This window comes from Perca fluviatilis, chromosome 15, assembly GCF_010015445.1.
Source record: "Perca fluviatilis chromosome 15, GENO_Pfluv_1.0, whole genome shotgun sequence".
In the NCBI taxonomy this organism is placed as follows: Eukaryota; Metazoa; Chordata; class Actinopteri; order Perciformes; family Percidae; genus Perca; species Perca fluviatilis.
Genome location: NC_053126.1, coordinates 27749884 through 27760720, shown reverse-complemented (window position 1 = coordinate 27760720; position 10837 = coordinate 27749884).

Genomic DNA, 10837 nt, shown 5'->3' with positions numbered 1-10837 from the left:
TCGAAATTCCACATTGGGACAACCCTAAGCCCTTACGAATTTCGCGAGAACGCGCACCAAAGTCTGTGAGTCTGTGAGTCCGGACTTTGGGATTGGGCCAGTATATCATAATGTATGATTTAACTATTCATCAGGCAATGAAATGATCAAAATATCAAAAAGCTAAAAAAAAAATTCAATCAAAGACATACTGTACATACTCTTCCCTGCTCCTCAGCTTCTGGTTTGAATCTTTCAGAACACATATACAACATAAAGTGGAGATATGTGTAAATATTAAAGGTCCAGTGTGTAACGTGTTTAGTTGTTCATTCTCAAAAATCTGTGTTGCCCGTTGACAAACTTGTCCTTTTTCATGAATATTTACCTCCACCATCAATTCCAAGTATTCCTTTTTTTGGTTTAAAATTTTACATTTGCGTTCACATGAACTGGGGTAGACGCTCCATATTCACGCGCCATCTTGAAATACGTTAGGACATACAGGACATACTGCTCCGCCTTTCACGTTTTCGCTGTCACATGATAAACTCACAGGGTGCTGCTAATGCTAATGCTAATAGGTATCGTAGCTTCCCGGGCCCCGGCAAGTTTGAAGAAGGAAACATGGAGGGACCACACGTATTCAAAATCCAAATTTCAGCAACAGGAGTCTTCTTCTTCTTCGCCCAGAAAAAGAAAAAAGGATATTGAAAAGAGCAAGAGGCCGGCTTTTTGAAGCGTGAAATGTACTTTGAACTGCGTGGCGTGAGAGAGTTGATTGCGATGTATGAGCTCAACGCTAGACGGGAGAAATTCCCACACATTTGGACCTTTTAAAGGTCACACCACGTGTTTTCCCTTTACAGTAAGCTCGGTCCGGTTTGATGGTCCATCAGGGTTGCCATTCCTCCTGCGGACAGCAGAGGGCGATGACACCCTGTGCGATGAGGAATGGGGGGCCTAGTGTGGCTGACGGAGCTGGGATCAGTTTAGCTAATTCACCACTTCTGGATGAGGAAGAAGAGGCCCCTCTCGTGTGACCTACAAAGGTGGTTAATTCAGGATGATCTACTTTCCTTAAGACAATAGTGAGAGAAGATGGCTTCAGTCTGGATGACCAACAGAAGAGTGTCGGAGCAGGTTTTCATGAGTCTGGAGCTGTATTCTGAATCACTTTAACAACGCCTGGCTCTAACCTGAATGTAAATGCTTAACTAGTGCTGGGTAATGATTCTACAGCAGCTCTCTATTTTTGTATAATTTAGGATTATAAATGATTTATCCTAATTGTACAGCAGCGATCTTCAACAGGGGGTCCGGGACCGCTAGGGGGTCCCCTGAGTCAGTGCAGGTGACCCTGGTCAGTGGGCTAGCGGAGTTATTTGTAGAGGAAGAAGAGCTTATGGGAGAGTGTGTAATGGTAGTGTTGTGGAAGTTTCTTTGCAGCAGGAGTGCATTTTAGAAAGTTAGGAAGTGAAACAAATAAGACAGTTGAAGACTAAACCAAGTTTTATTTTATTTTATTTTATTATATTTGCAAATATAGGAGGAACACAGTTTCACAAAAGCAGCACAGCAGCTCCGTGTGAAAAAGTCTCTTCAACGAGTGAACAAGAACACTGAGTTTATATACAGAAAAAGAAATGGGAGTGATAACCACACATGTTCTAGTCTAAACATGACTCTGCGTTTCTGACAGGCAACTGTAGACATAGAAGACAATCTGAAACACAGGAGACATCCTGGAGCCGTTTATCTCAATTGTAAGGGGACAAATGAGTGTACCGAGAGATAGTTTTAGGGTAGCCCCTATCTGCTCAGCGTACACGTTATGTTACAGACTTTGTGGCTCCCACTTCGTTTAGTGAGAATCCAAATCAACATGTGAGAATGAGATAAACTCACTTTCAGCATTGTGAGAGAAACTAAAACAGAAATATATAAAAGAATATAAAGAATCATGCTTAAATGTCATTTTGCCTTTACAGTAGTAGTAGTACTACATGTTACCATGTAGAAAACATTTTCAGATCCATCCACATATAAAGTGCCATTTGAATCGATTCCTGGGGGGCATGAATCTGTGATATTTTCAACAGAAGTCTCTCAATGTCATGTTCTGTATCCCCACGTGACATTGTGTGGCGCAGTGAACAACTGGGAACAAACTTTCATTTTTGTATTGAAGACAATCCAAAAGTACATGTTGAACAGTTTGTTGTTTGCCTTGTCATTATTACACACAGGGTCTTCCTTCTTTGCCCAAATTGCACTGCTCTTCCCGTACCCTACTTTGGGATTGAAAAATAATGATGACCCCTCTTTTCCTTTTCCCACTTCCTTTGCCACACTGCTGTAACCTTTTCCTTACTGACCGACCGGCATTCAAGTTTTTTTTCAACAAAATAAAAAGTCTTAACATGAATCCAAAATGTTATTAGCAAATATAAATCCCCACTGATGATAGGCTGACTGGCCTATAGGTAAGGTAGTCACTAATGTAGCCATCCACAGATCCAGTTCATCCTAAGGATTCACTGTGCATGTGTAACATTAAATTCAAGATTTATAAAATCATGCCAACAATTATAAGGCTATTTTAAAAGCTTAGCTTAGCTTAATTCTATGCAACAAAAAAAAGGTATGCACTGCATAAAGGCTTTAGGACGCCCTGCATGTTATTGTAGGCCCAGTTTAATATGCAACTTCATTTTATACAATATATAGTAGGGGGTTCCTGCTCCGTCTCTCTTTCAGTTCAGGGGTCCTTGGCTTAAATAATGTTGAAGACCCCTGCCTTACAGACACAGTTCCATATCTTCAACATCACTACTACAGCAGCTAAAATAAGCAGCAACATTTTGAACTAAATAATCCCAAAACTCACAACTCAGTGACAAAAGCCTCTTCCACCACTGGTCAGCGTAATACAGCATATAGGCCACTAAGGCACAATACTGTAATAATTGTTTGATACTGGTGCCAAAGTACCAAAGTTACAGTAACACTACCGAAACAATACGTTTTACTACCTTACTTGGAGAAATACAATGATGTTTGTTTTTTTTCTACAAAACCTTATATCTATTTTAAAATACGTGTGTAAATAAGTGTTTAGTTGTGGTGGGACATAAAGCAGCTGTAAAGGACATTTGCCTTAATACAATGTTAGCTGAATTAGGATTTAAAGAGAGAAATGTATCAAACCCAAGAATAACTACAGAATCTGACCGAGCATTTGATGCCCGCTTTCGATACTCGAAAAGCATTCCTTATTTCAATTGCAGTGCTCCAAATGTATTGAGATACAAAACCCATCCCAGTGGTACTGAACAGAGAGAGAGAGAGAGAGAGAGAAAGAAAGTTGAGATTAGGCTTGTGATGCTTGCTGAAGTGACTACACAGTTTTTCCGATCTAATTAGATGACACACACACACACACACACACACACACACACACACACACACACACACACACACACACACACACACACACACACACACACACACACCAGCATCTGATCTTCCATGTTGCTGATATAATCAATGTTACATCAGAGTCTCCAAATGATCTGACAGCAGCGACATCCCATTAAAATCGTGAACATTGTGGCTGCTACTTGTCTTGAGTGCAGCAGGATCAAACTGCACCAGCAAAAATGATTCAATACAATTGTGTCTCGTGTGAATATGTTTTTGTGTCCTCCCAAAACACTTTTATGCATGTCAGATTTCACTGTGCTCAACAAGCAGTCAGTCAGCCTGGCTCCAGTCAGTCAGTCAATAGGTCAACTGTTCAACACACACACACACACACACACACACACACACACACACACACACACACACACACACACACACACACACACACACACACACACACACACACACACACACACACACACACCAACCTACCCACATCGTTATCATAATGAGTGTTGAGTATCAGGAAAGAACATAGACCATTATCATGCAAATCAGCGGACCCATTATGTCATAGATGGCTCATTCTGACCCATGATGACCTGTCGGCACTAGCTACGGCTCTTTCAGTGGCCATCGTAGCTCCTTTTTATTTGGACACGTCTGGCTCTGAGGTGAAAAAGCAATGTTGCTTGCATAATTATTCCTTTTGGCTTGTTGCAGAGCTGCTGTTGATGCAGTTTCTTCTTAGCAGCGGTGGAAGAAGTACTCAGATCCTTTACTTCAGTGAAAGTACTAATACCACACTGTAAAAAGTACTCTGTTACAAGTAAAAGTCCTGCATTGAAAATGTTAGTAAAAGTGTGTTAAGTATCATCAGGAAAATGTAGTTAAAGTATTAAAAGTAAAGAACTCTCCTCTCATTGTAGAAAGTGTAAAGGATCCAAATAGTTTAATGGTCTAATCATTTCAGCTGGACTTGTAGGCCGTTATATTGTTGGCTAGTTTCATTTAGAATAAAAACATCTACATGTGTGTTTTGTGGGCAAACATCTTAATGGGTAAAGTAACTAGTAACTAAAGCTGTCAGATGAATGTAGTGGAGTAAAAAGTACAATATTTCTCTCTGAAATGTAGCGGAGTAGAAATAGAAAGTGGCATGAAAGGAAAAGACTCAAGTAAGGTACAAGTACCTCAACATTTGTAGGCTACTTAAGTACAGTACTTGAGTAAATGTATTTAGTTACATTCCACTACTGCTTCTTAAGGACTGTACAAAATGTATCGAGTCATGACATCACGTCCGGGCTAGCCTCTGTTCCACTAGCTGCGATCTGTGTCCCTGCCTGGGGTTCAAATCAATCAGCTCCACTACAGCAGTTGCTATTACAAGTTTAAATCTTTGGGATTTTACTGTAATAAAGAGTACTTTGCGAGCAGCACAGGTACTTACATCATTGAAAATGGGATTTGTCCATATCCATACGATTCCCCAACAGTCTCTTCTAAAGTAATATTTTATTAACTTGTAAAGCCTTCAGTCCTCTCTGTCTGCTATTAAAGTGTAACTTTTTTTCAACCTGGAATTTATTAATTATTATTATTATTATTAAGCGTGAATGCTGTAACCAGCAGCCACAGACCGGGCTTATTATTATACTAAGTGTCTGACAACATTATGGAAAGGATCCCTACAAAGATAGACCTTTTAAACCTCTGTGATTGATTGATTGATTGATTTCTGGATCAAGACGATAAAACAGTAATCCAAAGGATAACATGCTTTTAATAGGTACCGAATAACATTGTTTTGCAGCACTTGGAATTTGTTTTTAAGTTTCACAGTCAACCCAGAAAAATCAAAATCTACATGGCATTGAATCAGAGTTAATACCAATAATTTCTTTGCAGAGAAATCAAAAAAGCTTTGTCTTGTGATATAAAAACTTCAACTTACAGGCACATTTGGCTAAAACCTTGGCTGCAATGGATTCACCAATAAGTGATTGATCCAATGTTAAACCCAAATATGTGACACTTGATTTGGATACAATTTCAGACCCATTACACATTACTTTTAAAGTATTTAATTTTGCCAACTTCCTTTTTGTACCAAACAGGATTGATTCAGTCTTGCCCAAATGCATAGAGAGCTTATTGTCTACCAGCCACTGGTTGATAGACTCAAGCTCTATGCCAAGAGTATTTTCAATGTCTTTTACATTACACCCTAGGACAAGTAAAGCAGAATCATAATATCATAAGAAGCATATAATAGCAACTTGCACCGTACCGCAGCTGATATGTCATTTATATATACTAAAAATAACAGGGGCCCCAGGATTGAACCTTGGGGCACCCCGCATTTTATACTCTGTGGATCAGAGAGGGTCCCCTCAACATCACAGATTTGAGACCTATCTGTTAGGTAAGAAGTGAACCATATGAGTGCTGAGTTACTAAAACCCATGCACTGTAATTTAGAAATCAACATCTTGTGGTTCACAGTATTGAATGCTTTTTGCAGGTCAAGTAGTAGCATACCAACATAATTCCCTTGATCAAAGTTCTGACGCACATAGTCGAAAAGGTGAATGAGACCGGCGTCTATCGAATATGCAGCTCTAAAGCCAGACTGGAGCTCATATAATAGATTGAGCCTGATGAGATACTCCTCCACCTGTTCATACACCAGATGCTCAAAAATCTTTGATATAGTTGACAGAATTCATATCATTTGGAAAAACACCCTGTCTTATGGAAAGATTTATGATATGGGTAAGAATACTATATGTAACCCCAGCACTATCCCTTAGAAACCTGGAGGGGATAAGTTCCAAGCCAGAGGCCTTATTTACTGACAGGGTCAAGAGACTGGCTCGTATCCTCAGAGACAGGACTAACAAAATACATGCCAAATTTGTTTGTGAGACCTTTCTGTTTAACCAGAAACAGCTCTTTTGTTTCTGTCGACTTTGAATGAAGTGTATTTTCCGATGCTAAAATAGCAAACGCAATTTAGCGGATGTTTTTATGTTTAAAAAAAGGATCTTACCCTTTAACAGAGAGGTCGACCTCCTTAGAAATCCTTTCCATAATGTTGTCAGTAGGGTTGGGTACCGTTTGGATTTTTACGATTTCGATGCTGAACCGGTACTTTTAAAACGATTCCGATTCCTATCTGATTCCTAAACCGATTCTTGAAAAATGACAAAAGAAAGGCTTTTTTTTATGGAGTTTTTTTAAAATGGAAAATTATTTAAATTGAACAATATATGAACGTTTTAAAGTACTTAAATAAGTAAACCAAAGTCACCTAACACATAACTACAACAAATTAACAAATAACAGTTACAGTGGTAGCCTAATAGTGTAACTGTTAACACTATTAACAAGTAACAACAAAATAAATGTTGAGTTGGTATGCCAACCAGCTTCAAACTTTAGCAGTTCTTTAGCAGAAAAATGACCATATTTGCCTTCTCTGGCGAGATACTACACCTCTCCTGACTTATGGCATGTCCTGCACAGGAGAAAACTCTCTCAGACGGTGTCCAAGAGGCATGTACACACCCAGGTAGGAGTTTGAAAGGGCAGACAATTTGGGGAGGCTGTCCTGCCTCCCCCACCACCAGGCTACAGGGTCTTGTCCTCAACGATAGACTAGCAGAGCAAATTTAATATGTTTACCAGCGATCACGTGCAGTGAATGGTTAATATGCTTTCACATCCGTTTTGGTGAGCCCAGAGGTAAAATATGGCATTTTAAAAGTAGCCTACATTTACAATAGCTAGCTAACGGTAGACTACAGAAAGAAAGTGTGATATTTTTACGTCTGTTTCGGAGCGTGTACAAAAAGCCGTCTATCAGCAGGGATTGTAAAGTGCATATCCAAGAATAGCGCAGACACGCGCTTCACACCGCGAGCGGGCACGTGCGGCACTAGGCAGAAAAGGGAGAAAGAAAAAAAGAGTCTGCTGCTGTTCGGAGCAGTGCCGGCCCGAGACTTTTGGGGGCCCTAAGCAGAATTTGATTTGGGGGCCCACCCTCCCACCACGCAGAGTCGCCTGTGCTTGACGATTATTGACAAAATGTCATGCTATAATGTTACATTATAAATGAATACAGTGAAGTTATGTATTAATACAGTGACAGAGTTTGAACTACTGTCCCCCTGGGCACAGATGCATAAGGAACCTCCCCCCGTACTCTATTTGTGCATGAGTGGGTGCAAATGGCGAGGGGGGGAGGGTCTGGGGGTGCTCCCCCAGAAAATTTTGAATTTGGTAGATGTTATTTCCTGTATTCTGGTGCATTTTGGGGATGGTCAGCTGGAGAAGGGCAATACCTAAATGTGTTCAGATTCTTAGCCTTTTGTTTTTTGACTTATTAAGGTAGTGACTTCAAACAACTACTTGGGCTTCAGGGGCCAAACAACACGTTCAATCCCACAGGACTTCATGTTCTGTATTTATCCTAATAGGGATGCATATTTAGATTTTTTTCCTGACCGACAGCCCGCCCGTGTTAACCGCTTATCAACAGTTAACAATCAGCTGACTAAGTCCAAGTCCATCCGTCTGGGAGAGTTAGCAGCCACAATGTTGCCTACATTGTTGACACATGCAGCAACTTTCCCAGTTCCCAAGTCTCCACCACATCAATTAGTTTAGCTGCATGGTTGTCAGCTGTGGGTCTGCCTGACATACTCTGTGTTAGTAGGAAGTAGGGCTAGGCGATATATGGCCTCAAAAAAATCCCAGATTTTTTCACAAAGATTCTGATTCTGACAACTGATTTTTTAGTTGTCAGACACTTGGAATATTAATCTGAGCCAGTCGGTGTCAAAACGAGCACTTTGTGAACGAAAATGCAACCTGCACAATTGCCCCATTAACTTACATTGTAGCTTGTTTCGCCGCTGCCGACTGCAGCAACCTCGCTTAATACTGGACCAATGTCAAAGATTGTTGTTTCTATCAGTGACTGAGACACAAAAACCTGGGAATATAGGGTCCAGGTTGGAAAAAACTGGAGTTTTTTTATTGAATTCAGCATTTCTTTGTGTGTGTGTGTGTGTGTGTGTGGGTGTGTGTGTGCAATAATTAATACTATGCATTGTCTGGATAAAATATAATGAAATAGCCTAGGCCAAAGGTTTTCACAATGGAGGCCGGGAGGTTGTGCGGTAAAAATAAAAGGAAAGAAAAAACTAAAAATATTCCAAATTATTATGGGTATTGTTTAAAAGTATTATGGGTAGGCCTATTATAAAATGGGTATCTTTATAAAAAATATAAAACTGTCAGAGTAGCCCTGCAGCCGATTCAACATGTAGCTATAATAATAATAATAATAATAATAATAATAATAGGTGCAAAAGCTACCCAGTGTTTCCTCTATGGTGATTTCTGCCGCCACAGTATCAGAAATAGGGCAGACATACAACAGGGTTTCCGCTATGTACATGTAGTATGTAGCAGGGCCTTCTGAACTCTATGGGGAACTCACTTGATTCCTCTACCCTGTTCCACTGTTTAAAAAATATCGGCGCAACTTGGTGGGCGTTATCCTGGTAATTTCTCTGCATAAGAAATACAGTGTGTGGTGTGTGAGCGTGTGAACGGGTTGAAATGCGCGTGTCTCACGCCCAATGCGTGAGACTTGAGAGGTATGGACATGTCTGAACTCATGTTTTATGAGATCACTCTTCTGTGGAGCTGTGACATTCAGCCTGAAGGTCTAGGGCTTCTGTGAAATTGTGCTAATTAAAGGTCAAAACTGAAATATTGACTATTAAAATCTTTATTGAGACATAACGAAACACATCATAATGTTGGGTGAGGACATTTCTCCATTGGTTTGACTCATTTCTTGAAACAGAAATGACATTCTCAAAACAACATGGACAAACCTCCAAACCACTTGGCAATTGTTCACAACAGAATTGAATTTCTCATTCATTTCATCAAATTGCAAATGACTTAGTACATGACTCAATGTATCTGTACATCTTTGCAAATGATTAAGTACAGGTAGCCTACATTTAGCACAATTTCCAAGTGAATAGATCTTGTTGATCTAAACTGATTGTTGATTCTCAGTCTAATGGTTGTTCTCTCCAAAACGTGTCAGCATCATTTCATTGTATAAGTCATCACATGCACAATAGTCTGTTCAATTGTCAAGAACATAATACCTTGAATATCATATATGACTCTCTTGGAACATTTGATAAATTGATTACAGCAATTGACAGCTAGGTGAAACTAGAACTTGACTAACGAAGGAGATCTCAGATGACCAATCAGTTACCTGACAGGTGCTGTCCATGATTGTGAATGCTGCCAAACATATATATATAGAGCTTGACCATGCAGGACCAGTACAATTTCTGAACATGGAGGCACCTGGCCAAGTAAATGAACAAGGGCAACTGCCTGCTCGAGGAAGAGGAAGAGGAAGAAGAAGAAGAAGAGGAGGAGGAGTAAGGGTGCGTGGTGGTGGAATAGGGGGAAGAGGCCGAGGAGCACGAAGACATCATGCTGTCCCGGATGAAATTCGGGCCACAATCATAGACCATGTCATCAACCATGGCCTCACAATGGCAGAGGCAGGTCGCCGAGTGCAGCCTAATGTGCCTCGGCTCTACAGTCTCCTCCATCATCCAAACCTTTCACAGGGAAAACAGGTATGTAGTCAGTCAATGATGGAATTATATGTTGTATAGGACAGGACACTGTGCATAGAGCAAGACATATATTTATTTTTATTTACTCATTTACCTATTCATTTAGTGTGTGTGTGTGTGTGTGTGATACTCTTCTAAAATGACTGATTTGATGTTTTCTTTTTTTACTCTATTGTAGAGAATGATGGCATTGGAAGGAAACGAGACCCCTCACATCCTCGGGTTTGTGGACGAAGCTGGCTTCTACCTGGCCAAGGGCCGAAGACGTGGCCGTAATATTATTGGCCTCCGGGCCACGGTGGATGTCCCAGGCCAGCGAGGGGGCAATATAACTATGTGTGCTGCCATTTCTGAGAATGGTGTGGCCACTCACATCCCCAGTCTTGGCCCATACAAAGTTTAAAATTTTAAAGCAAGGCCCTCTTCAGCATCGTTAACATTTTCTTTGACTAACAGAAAAACTGAAACACTCTCCCCTCAATATCTTAAAGTAATATAACACTAGCCAAGTGCATTGGTACAATTCACTTTGCCCCATAATGATGGAGAAGATGTAGAAATAAAGTAAAGGTAGGAGCTTCTGTCGGATGGGGACAAATGACGTCTCTGTAGAGAAGTTTAGTCACTAAAGACTCTCCCAAAGAACCCCCAGAACCCTCTCCCTTTGCTGACCCGCACCCAAAACATTTTCATGCAGTCCTTTAAGGTCATAATTATTAACTTAAAAAAAATAAACAACA